The 11453-nt window shown below is 44.7% G+C and overlaps 1 pseudogene; it reads left to right on the forward strand.

Annotated features, from left to right (window-relative positions):
* The first annotated feature begins 1000 nt into the window (after nucleotides 1–1000).
* LOC126459127 (5S ribosomal RNA) lies at nucleotides 1001–1118 on the forward strand (annotated as a pseudogene).
* The last annotated feature ends 10335 nt before the right edge of the window (nucleotides 1119–11453 follow it).

Genomic DNA, 11453 nt, shown 5'->3' on the forward strand with positions numbered 1-11453 from the left:
CTATTTACAATTTGTACAGAAACCAGATGGCAGTTATAAGAGTCGAAGGACATGAAAGGGAAGCAGTGGTTGGGAAGGGAGTGAGACAGGGTTGTAGCCTCTCCCCGATGTTGTTCAATCTGTATATTGAGCAAGCAGTAAAGGAAACAAAAGAAAAATTTGGAGTAGGTATTAAAATCCATGGAGAAGAAATAAAAACTTCAATGTTAGCCGACGACATTGTAATTCTGTCAGAGACAGCAAAGGACTTGGAAGAGCAGTTGAACGGAATGGACAGTGTCTTGAAAGGAGAATATAAGATGAACATCACTAAAAGCAAAACGAGGGTAATGGAATTTAGTCGAATTAAGTCGGGTGATGCTGAGGGAATTAGATTAGGAAATGAGACACTTAAAGTAGTAAAGAAGTTTTGCTATTTGGGGAGCAAAATAAGTGATGATGGTCGAAGTAGAGAGGATATGAAATGTAGACTGGCAATGGCACGGAAAGAGTTTCTGAAGAAGTGAAATTTGTTAACATCGAGTATAGATTTAAGTGTCAGGAAGTCGTTTCTGAAAGTATTTGTATGGAGTGTAGCCACGTTTGAAGTAAAACATGGACAATAAATAGTTTGGAGAAGAAGAGGATAGAAGCTTTCGAAATGTGGTGCTACAGAATAATGCTGATGATGAGATGGGTAGATCACATAACTAATGAGGAGGTACTGAACAGGATTGGGGAGAAGAGGAGTTTGTGGCACAACTTGACTAGAAGAAAGGATCGGTTGGTAGGACATGTTCTGAGGCATCAAGGGATCACCAATTTAGTATTGGATGGCAGCGTGGAGGGTAAAAATCGTAGAGGGAGACCAAGAGATGAATACACTAAGCAGATTCAGAAGGATGTAGGCTGCAGTACGTACCGGGAGATGAAGAAGCTTGCACAGGATAGAGTATCATGGAGAGCTGCATGAAACCAGTCTGAGGACTGAAGACCACAGCAAATATATATATATATATATGGCAACGGCCTTGCCACAGTGGATGCACCGGTTCCATTGAGATCACCGAAGTTAAGCGCTGTTGGGCGTGGTCGGCACTTGGGTGGGTGACCATCCAAGCCGCCATGCGCTGTTGCCGTTTTTCGGGGTGCACTCAGCTTCGTGATGCCAAGTGAGGAGCTATTCGACCGAATAGTAGCGGCTTCGGTCAAGAATACCATCTTAAGACCGGGAGAGCGGTGTGCTGACCCCACGCCTCTCCTATCCGCACCTTCCACCGAGGACGACACGGCGGTCGGATGGTCACAACATGTTGTCGGAAGTCGCAGCACAGTACTTCTTAAGTGGGAGCTCATAACACCCTTTAGAAACCACAGAATTACTTACGCAGATGGAAAAGACCATTTTACAACACTAGCCCCTGATAATGATAAAGAATGGCAATACCTGCTATTGAAAATTGTGTAGGAGAAAGACACTATTACGTTTTCTGAGATGCTGGATACGGTTCTATGATAACTGCTAGAGGACGTCCCTCAAAGTATACGCATGGCCGTCAGAAAGGTGATACACGGCTAACGTCGACTCCCGAATCTAGACTAGTTTGTTAAGGACAATGCCGATCGTAACTAGAAAAAAACGTTTTCATCGGTGAGCAGTTTCAGGGAAGGAAAATAAAGGCTGCTAGGTGTCCTTCTCGACCGAATACATACCTGCAACTCATATTGCGATATCAGTCTTAGAATGGGGCTCGATAGCTTTACACAGACTTTGAATGAGTCACAGCAAAGATAGTTGGTTTGATAATTCCAAGTACACTGTTTAGATCCCATCACTACGACCGCTACGTGTGAGAGAGCAGTCTGTTCTCGTTACTACTACCCACGCTAAAGATTGTGTAACAGTGCTTCGTATAATATAAACTTGGTATGTTACTTTTCTGGTTATTCTTCACTCCTGGTAATAAACACGATAGAATTAAAAGAGTGTATTCTTTTACCGTACTTGATCTGGGTAATTTACGAAAACAATGCACATCACTTGTATAAGCTGTAAATTACTTCCGTTATCATTAATACACTTACTGAAATGACACCAATCGTGAAAGTATATGTTTAAGAAATTGAGCATTCCATTTCTTAATCTGAAAGTATATTCAGCATTTATCGAAACATAGCGTCAACGTGTAGCAGCACTACAGTACTGAAGGCATTCTTACCTAGTTTGGATACCGAATTTGTTGCTCACAACTATTACAAATTTGTCATCTAGGATGTTGACTAACTCTAGCGAATGCATCAGAATTCTGACTTGTAGCCGATAGCAGATTAAGACAGTCGTTTATGTTCCCTCACAAACAGCTTGGACATGTTAGGGTCTCATGAGACAGTCTCCAACTACCCTCATGAACGTTACCATTGAAAGATATGGAACGAGAAACATGAATGTTCGCATATTAAGTGCCATTACGTCCAGCTGACTGTAAAATTCGAGTTTGGTACAGACCACCTGAATCTTTCTCGTTTTACGGTGACTTGAAACACTTACGTTTGAGTTTTGGATGTATTGGGCTACGTTTAGTACTGGTACAGTAGCCAATCATAACAAAACAAACGCAACACTACCGAGTAGAAACATGCATGGGACATACATAAACGCCATGATGCAGCTACTCATAACTCGTGATACATAGATGGAAAAAATACTGACAAAGAATATCCACTCTCACCACAACCAAACAATATGTGTGGTATCTTTCCGATACTACGTCACCATACACAGGATTGAGTAGAATGTTCCAGTGGATTACGTGAGACAAAAATTACTGACTAGTTTAAGAGTGCCTTTAATGCTAATTGGTGTTTGTGTGTTACATATACGATACCGTACCGATTTCCAATTATTATCTGCTTTTTCCCAGTTTTATTCCATACACGCAGTCGACATAAAGCAAATGTGGTCTCATCAAGTAATCTAAATTGTTTTGTGGTCAGTAGTGCGAAATTACGAACGGTGACCCATCACATGTGTAGTCTGGAAAGAGTATTTGTACACTGTACCAAAGTAGGAGCCACGCCAGTTTTTAATGTACCCTTCGGAAGTATCTTCCAGGTTATTGCAGATGCAAATATTTTCTAATGTCAAACATTTTGGGCTGCATATGAAAGAAAACGAACAAAAATGTGGATGTAACAGAAGTTCATCATTCTTACGATCATGTTCAGAAAAATAAGAAATCGATGATCTAGAAAGATTTATTCCATGGAAGGGCTGACTTCCTGCCATTCGAAATTTAGTTGAACGCCGACACCTTACGTCGTGAAGTACAATAATTTAAAAGCACACCATTTCAGTCAGACGAGCGCAAATAAGTCACGATAGTGCGACTGTGACCTGATCACGGTTGGTGAATTACACCTTCATTTTCAGAGCCGGGGTGACCTTTGCGCGAGGAGTGAGAAAGTGAGTTTTTCCTGTTGACCTCTGCCGACACAAAGCACAACAGCTGACGTCAAGGGTCACCATTTCATAATACGAAACACCGCATGGTTCACGGACGGCACATCCAGCAGCCTGAACGAAATGGAATACATTTTGTGGTTGCTGATGTTAATAAAGGTAGAGAGTGCTTTTAACTAGTCCTAAAGACTTATACGGTCAATGTACGATCGTAGACTATGCGCATTTATTGTCATTAAAAAGATTTTTCGGATGTAATAATCGTAACTAAAATTGCTTTCACACCTTTTTCACTGTCGCACATCATACGGCTGAAACGTTATCCTCGTAAAAGATAAAGCACTGTACCGAGTACCATTTATGTAGAAATAGCCTATGAATCAATAGTCAGTCAGGCTGTTAGACGGCGTTAACTACGATAGCATTCGCAACTGTCGCCTCTCAATGTCACAGCACCGACTCTTCTAATCGCAAGTCAGCTTTATGATATTTACGGAGGTTCCAACTAGACGGCCGGCGTGGCCGAGCGGTTCTAGGCGCTACAGTCTGGAACCGCGTGACTGCTACGGTCGCAGGTTCGAATTCTGTCTCGGGATGGATGTGTGTGATGTCCTTAGGTTAGTTAGGTTTAAGTAGTTCTAGGTTCTAGGGGACTGATGACCTCAGATGTTAAGTCCCATAGTGCTTGGAGCCATTTGTAACAATTTATTTTGTAATACACTGCATCTGAAGCCAAATATGATGATGTAGCAACGTGTTATATATATTGCGTACATATTATTTGCATTTACACCCAGTGTTTACATTCTGTGAATAAGAGTGAAACCAAGCGCAGCTACACTCCTGGAAATTGAAATAAGAACACCGTGAATTCATTGTCCCAGGAAGGGGAAACTTTATTGACACATTCCTGGGGTCAGATACATCACATGATCACACTGACAGAACCACAGGCACACAGACACAGGCAACAGAGCATGCACAATGTCGGCACTAGTACAGTGTATATCCACCTTTCACAGCAATGCAGGCTGCTATTCTCCCATGGAGACGATCGTAGAGATGCTGGATGTAGTCCTGTGGAACGGCTTGCCATGCCATTTCCACCTGGCGCCTCAGTTGGACCAGCGTTCGTGCTGGACGTGCAGACCGCGTGAGACGACGCTTCATCCAGTCCCAAACATGCTCAATGGGGGACAGATCCGGAGATCTTGCTGGCCAGGGTAGTTGACTTACACCTTCTAGAGCACGTTGGGTGGCACGGGATACATGCGGACGTGCATTGTCCTGTTGGAACAGCAAGTTCCCTTGCCAGTCTAGGAATGGTAGAACGATGGGTTCGATGACGGTTTGGATGTACCGTGCACTATTCAGTGTCCCCTCGACGATCACCACTGGTGTACGGCCAGTGTAGGAGATCGCTCCCCACACCATGATGCCGGGTGTTGGCCCTGTGTGCCTCGGTCGTATGCAGTCCTGATTGTGGCGCTCACCTGCACGGCGCCAAACACGCATACGACCTTCATTGGCACCAAGGCAGAAGCGACTCTCATCGCTGAAGACGACACGTCTCCATTCGTCCCTCCATTCACGCCTGTCGCGACACCACTGGAGGCGGGCTGCACGATGTTGGGGCGTGAGCGGAAGACGGCCTAACGGTGTGCGGGACCGTAGCCCAGCTTCATGGAGACGGTTGCGAATGGTCCTCGCCGATACCCCAGGAGCAACAGTGTCCCTAATTTGCTGGGAAGTGGCGGTGCGGTCCCCTACGGCACTGCGTAGGATCCTACGGTCTTGGCGTGCATCCGTGCGTCGCTGCGGTCCGGTCCCAGGTCGACGGGCACGTGCACCTTCCGCCGACCACTGGCGACAACATCGATGGACTGTGGAGACCTCACGCCCCACGTGTTGAGCAATTCGGCGGTACGTCCACCCGGCCTCCCGCATGCCCACTATACGCCCTCGCTCAAAGTCCGTCAACTGCACATACGGTTCACGTCCACGCTGTCGCGGCATGCTACCAGTGTTAAAGACTGCGATGGAGCTCCGTATGCCACGGCAAACTGGATGACACTGACGGCGGCGGTGCACAAATGCTGCGCAGCTAGCGCCATTCGACGGCCAACACCGCGGTTCCTGGTGTGTCCGCTGTGCCGTGCGTGTGATCATTGCTTGTACAGCCCTCTCGCAGTGTCCGGAGCAAGTATGGTGGGTCTGACACACCGGTGTCAATGTGTTCTTTTTTCCATTTCCAGGAGTGTAAATACTGTACATATGTGCGTGTACATCTGATAATGTACTATAAGACGATGGATTTGCTATTGATACCATGATGATGAAGTGCATTATAAGTACCCAAAATGTTACATCATTTCCGTTTCATAAACGTTTCCTAAACGATTACTAAATCTCCGTCATTTTTGCCAGCCCCATCGCCACCACTGAAAAAGGCCCGCCTTCCAACAAGACGCGATCTATAGCTACACTTGGTCCACGACATAACGTTCCTGTAACACCTCCAGCTGATGACGAGCCTGCAGGGCCTCGAAAACTAGTTAATGGTACAGTGAATCGTATCAGAGACCCAAAAAAGCGACTGGCTGCATATTTATGCCCAGATAAAAAGCCGACTTAAGAATTTCTGCTTTTGCTTGGTTACCCTCAGTTTCACTTCCTGCCTCCTCTGGACACTTAAGTGTCGTGAACTAACAGCGTACTTGTACGACAAGAATTTATTTGGGTTTTGTGAAAGATCATTTGAGAAAATTCCGCTACGGTAGTCATTGAAGGCTTCACGCATTGCTCTCTAGACAACCAAACGCGTCTCATTCAGCATCTCTCTATCTACAGCCATGTGCTTTGTCTTGCAGCTATTACGCAGTTGCCTCTGTTTCTTTAGAATTTTCTTTACAGCGACTATATACCACGTAGCGTCCCTCGTAATACGAACTGTTCTACTGGGTACTTACCTATCCAGTGCATCGTCAACTATCCTTTTACATTTGAGCTCCCCTACATGCTTCTATCCTGTGCTAAGAGTGTCGTTGAGATATGACACTGCTGCTTTTTTATCTAGTTCACTGAAAATATATAACTTTCTGCTTGTTTTAGTTGAACTTTGTACTTTAGTAATCATTGTTGCCACAACTGTGTTATGGTCACCGGTACTAGTTTTGATGTCGACATACCTAAAATAGGTCAGGTCTGTTTCTTGCTAATATATCTAAAATATCTCCATCTTGAGTGGGGTTCCAATCCATCTGGTCTAGGTAGTTTTCAGAGAAGGTGCTTAGCGATGTTTCACAGGTTGTATTGTCATTCCATGATAATTACAATAGATCATGATTGGCAAGGAAACGACGAAAATATTTACTTTCAAGATTAAACAACAACACTGAAAATAGAAAATAGAAGAGTGTACTGGAGGTGGCATAGTGTATGGTGCAGTGTTATGAGCCGATATAGATACTGCTGTATTATAATTGCTGTGGTGAGTGTGAAGATGACCCTGCTTAAGATTGAGACGAAAGTTGGCGTGTCTTGATGCGACCCTGAAAAACCACAAAAGACTGTAATATTTTGGGAACTGACGGGGAAAGGGTGCGACGGGTGGGGGAGGGGGGGGGGGAGAATTAAGGAGATATGAGGATTCCTTGAAATGGGCTCCTCTGAATGGGGTAGTCGTGTTCAGGTCTACTGCGATAAAAACATACTACCCTTTCTTGCACGAGTGTGTTTTGTTTAGCTGTTGGTGCTTTTGTGATTTTCCATAGTCAAAAGGAAAAAAAGGATTGTTCACACCTTTGTAAGGACAGCAGGGACTAATGAGATAGCTTGTGATACATTTACGAGCTACTTCTGTGACGCCACGTTCTCCAGGGTTGGTGAACTATTATCGCCGCATCAGAATTTGATCAACTAACCAGTCCGTTACACTAGCAATGATATTCATATTCCGCCGCTAAGAAAATATGCCACAGTCTACGGCCATTTGCCATCAGTAGACAGTATGCCTCTCGCTCGCTGTCAATTACGTCAATTAGATTTCACTGGTTATTTATGTGTGTGATTTTTCTTTACTGTCGCAGCATTTTCTCGGCGCAGTGATAACTGTCTCAATTCCAGGCACCTTTTTATCTTGCTCAGTCGTTTGAGAATCATTATTAATGTACTGACGTCCGCCTCATTTCCCCCAACGAAGGGCTTCTCCATCTATGTAAACCCAACTAACCTAAGGACATCACACACATCCATGCCCGAGGCAGGATTCGAACCTGCGACCGTAGCTGTCGCGCAGTTCCAGACTGTAGCGCCTAGAAACGCTCGGCCACCCCGGCCGGGATGCACTTTTTCTCTGTTCATCTTCTCCTCCCCTTCCTTCTGTCCACTTCCTTCTCCCCACTTCTCTGTACATCTGCTCCCACCTGTCTTTGTCCGTCACTTCCTCCAATCTCTTTCTGTCAATTTCCCTTCCTCCTCTCTCGTTGCATCTCTTCCACTTCCCTCTCTCAGTCCATCTCCTCCTCCCTCTCTCTCTCTCTGTTCATCTCCTCCTTCTCCCTTTCTCTGTCTATCTCTTCCTCATCGCTCTCTCTCATCATGTCCTCTTCCACTATCTGTGCTTTCTCTCCTTCCCTCCCTCTATCAATCTTCTCCCCCTCTTTCGGTCCATCTCATCCTGCTCCTCTCTCTGTCCATCTCCTCGTTCCGACTTTCTCTGTGCATCTCCTCCTCTTCTCTCTCTCTGTCTTTCTTTTCCCTCTCTTTTCTTATAATAGCATCTCTCTGTGCATCTCCTATCTCCTTCCATTTCTCCCTCCCACCTCTCTCGTCCTCTCCCATGTCCATATCTTCTTCCCCCTCTACCAATGCATCTGCTCCTCTCCCACTCTTTGTCCACCTCCATCTGCTCTTTCCTCCCCCTCTCTCTGCCCATCTCCTTCTAATAACCATATCTTTCCATGTCCTGCTCTCCCCCCTCCTACATTCGTCCATCTCCTACTCCCACTCTTTGTCCATCTCCACTACGCTTACCCTGTCAGTATCCACCTATTACCAGCCCCCCCCCCCCCCCCCTACAGCTCTGCTATGCCCTGCACTTATACCCTGTGGAACGATTCCATTACTGCGAACACAACATGCCATTTGTGCAGGGCAATCTAGATGTCATGTGTTACCAACCCTTCCTATATCCTCTGACATGGAAATTGGACCTTTCCACAGTATTTCTTTCTAGGCAATAAGTAGTATATGTACCGAATTTGGTTAAAATCGATTCTGTGATTTAGGAGGAGGTATGGAACACACAGAGTGACCCACACATGTGAGTGGGTCTGTTATGAAAATATACATGTTTAACTGAGCCTGTATTCGATGCTGTGCTACACCCTTTCATCCTTAACATCTCATCATATCTAATCTTCTCCACTATGATAGTGAAGACAAGATCGTGGAATGTTTGTAGTAGAAGATGAATTCGATGCTTTAGACATATTCAGTGCAGGGAATAGGGTAGTGAGTGATCGTTTCCCGGCCACACAACATGGAATGTGGTTTCGCATGGTGTTCGATACAAGTCGCTCTGCACGATGGCTCAGCCACTGTGGAGTCCCTGCCACGACGACAAGGGGAAGAGACGTAGGTCTGTCAGTAATTATAGGAATGGAGAATGAAATCAGCAGTTCTAGTTTCAAAGGAAATACCCCGGGTTTTGGCTTTGGCTTTCTAAGGAAACACAATTCTGGATCATCAGACGAGGATTTTAACCACACTTCTCACGAATACAAGTCTAATGACTTAACCGTTGCTTCACCATGAACAGTACCCCTCATAAAGCAATCACGTGTGCTACGAATAACATTTGGAGAGATTAATATCGGAAGCTTCCTTATTGATTCATTGGAATCGGGATATAAGAGAAGTCACGCAGTGGTGAAGTCATTTATTTGTGCATGTTTTTCCGATATGTCTGGAACATGTAGTTCAGAAATGATGAATAATATCAGTCTGGATTTATTGCGGGAGACAATGTGCTTCTTTGAGGGAAATAAATAAGTCGTCAAGAAATAGACAGCACTGGAAGTGAGAAAGAAGTGGGCGGGGAATGTAACTAGACGAGCGGATAATAGGCGGAGCAATGAGTTCTGTACTGGATTTCAAGAAGTGAAAAGTCGAGGTGAAAACTTAATGGATGGTGGGTAGATGACAGCTGTAGACGAGGGGGAGGGTGACATGATTCTGTTTACCTCAATACCGTAACGCTCGTAGAAATCTGCAGGAAACCATTATCCTGTAGTGGATCTGAAATAGATGAGAGTGTGGCAATGACCTCTGCGTTATCAGAACGCTGGGGGTCTTTGTATGCATGTTACGGCACTGTTTGCAAAATTAACTATCACGTACAGTGATTACAAGCAAGATGTGATAAAAAGTTAGCTAAAATGATGATCATGGATCGCGAGTTTAATTTAACGAAAGAAGAAGAGTTTCTCCCAATGTAGATGGAAAATAAGCGATGTGTACGTTTGTAAGTTCACGGTGAGTTTCAGATAGGTGTGACATTTCCTTTATCTGCAAGTAACCGACTACTTAGCGCTCCAGAATATCCAGATAAGTTATTTTAGATCAGTTAGTTGATGTCCTTAGACATCACTGAGGTTAGCTCTTCGGGTTTCACTTCACGCTATTGTTCCAGCGTTGTCCTCCATACGTGCAAGGCCTCGTTGATCTAGCTGAAGGCCGACACGGCACTCTATCGGGTACACAGCACGTAATGTTTGCAAGCGGGCAGTAATCATTCCCCTTGTACTCTAGAGGCCACCTACCGTTCTGCATTTGGTTGTTTATGCAAACATTACATTTATGTCTTGTATGTGGGTCATTAGAGCCCTTACTTCTTAGGAAAGAAGCTGTGAAATTTGTTGGAATTTGGGTACGTGTAAAAAAAAAAAGGCCATCAGTTTTTAATGTTTTGCGTTTCTTTACATATGATGAGGGTTAACAAGTTCAGGCGCAGGCAACAGGAGTGAACGAAACGCCAAAATATCTCTCTCAGGCTGGTTTTCAAGTCAGTGGTTGGTGGGTCGTGGCATTCCAACTCTGGCTGCGCTACACGTAGCAGCGGCAGTGAAGGCAGCAACTCCAGACATGCTCACTAAAATGTGGGACGACTTTGACTATCGGCTGGATCTTTGTCGCGCGAACGGCAGAGGCCGCTTTCAATATATGTGTGAGGTACTTCATACTAAACGTAGTTGTGAAATGTATACCATGGTTAAACGTGCATGCTTATAAAAGATATACTAAAGCAAAATTGGGCGGTTCTTTGAGAATAAAATCTTTGTAGTAATGTATGTACTGTGTGTAAGTTACAATTAACGCCAAGTTACAATCGCCATTCATGTAGGGAACAGACGGATCCCCAAGAGGAATGGTCAATGTTCAGGGATACGCACACCGAATACTTTACGAGACAGAACACATTTAATGTACATTTGTTTTTGAGCTGCTGGCATGCGCGTATGCCTCGTATCCATTCAACATCTTTGACATTTTATTCTAGACCAACCCATCTTCTTGCTCTCAAACTCTTTGTCCGGGATGTCTTTCATCAATTAAGTTTTGTAACGCCATCCTGCTGCTAGTCAACTTGCGATACTGATAGGTGATGCACATAACTCCAAACCCTGCATGAGCACTTTGTTCTTAATTTTGATATTTCTGATTATGGGTAAAACTCGAAACCTGTCAATAAGAAGCTTGTGAACAGCGAAGTGAATAATTATTTAGAGACCTTTTAAAGAGTAGGTAATGTTTCGAGTTTACACAGTGGTCGCCTCCTACGTGACATCATATCTTACCTTAATATCCACCATGGATCAACCATGGCTGCAGGAGATGCCCACGAATCGGCTAGGAGGTTGGGCGGACGTGCTACGTGTGGTCTGCGTGGGGATGGCAGCTTGCAGACTATCCGCGATGACCCGCATTGGAGGAGGGCTGACCGTAGACCAGT

This window comes from Schistocerca serialis, chromosome 2, assembly GCF_023864345.2.
Source record: "Schistocerca serialis cubense isolate TAMUIC-IGC-003099 chromosome 2, iqSchSeri2.2, whole genome shotgun sequence".
Classification (NCBI taxonomy): Eukaryota; Metazoa; Arthropoda; class Insecta; order Orthoptera; family Acrididae; genus Schistocerca; species Schistocerca serialis.